Genomic DNA, 791 nt, shown 5'->3' with positions numbered 1-791 from the left:
GTGTGTGTGTGTGTGTGTGTGTGTGTGTGTGTGTGTGTGTGTGTGTGTGTGTGTGTGTGTGGTGCTGTTTGATCACACAGAGAAAACAAACACATCAAGTTTCAATGACACACACAAACACACAAACACACAAAAGCAAATGTTTAATGTTGCGTAATGTTATTAATGTTTGATTAACTATTATCTAATTACAAGGCACTTTTGAAAGTGACACACACACATTGACACAGACGCTGACTCAGTGTGAAAGTCGGTGTGAGTCGGATTTTTCCGAGTCGTTCACCTCTGCAGCTCCTCCTCCTGCTCTGACATCATCACCACATGTGATCAAACGTTAATAAATGTTAAATATATAAAATATTAATGAGGGGATTAATTAAAAGAACCAACTGTGACACTGAGAAACTTTAAACAAAAGTTTACTAAAGTTTTTCTTTTCTTTTCTCTCCCGCTCTGGTCCCATGCGTCTCCCGACCTCTGGATTTGACCTTTGACCCTTCAGCAACCTGTGATGCTCCTAAAGCGATGACCCATCTTCATCATCGTCACTCCCCCCGTCACCATGGTCGCCCATCCCCTCGGTGACCAACCTGTCCGCCACCAAACCCCTCACCTCCCCTCTCGGCTCCCGTCCAATCAGCCGCAGGAATGCACGTGATGGCCAGCGTCTCCTCGGCCAATGAGAGGCAGGGTTTCTCCCTCCAAGAGGAGGGCGTGGCCGTCGCCGTGCCGACGTCTCCTCCTTCTCCTCCTTTGAGATTTTCTGATATCGAAGGCAACCGGACAAAACC

General features: G+C 47.2%; 1 protein-coding gene across 2 annotated transcripts in view; it reads left to right on the top strand.

Annotated features, from left to right (window-relative positions):
* Positions 1–791, top strand: part of LOC111673180 (uncharacterized) — a 125,194-nt gene that overhangs the window by 113,718 nt on the left and 10,685 nt on the right. The gene's annotated exons all lie outside the window — the stretch shown is intronic.

This window comes from Seriola lalandi, unplaced genomic scaffold (assembly GCF_002814215.2).
Source record: "Seriola lalandi dorsalis isolate HSWRI2012SDOR001 ecotype SW California unplaced genomic scaffold, Sedor1 jcf7180002054913, whole genome shotgun sequence".
Lineage (NCBI taxonomy): Eukaryota > Metazoa > Chordata > Actinopteri > Carangiformes > Carangidae > Seriola > Seriola lalandi.
Note: the sequence above shows the minus strand (reverse complement) of the source record. Positions and strands in the feature narration are given on the sequence as shown.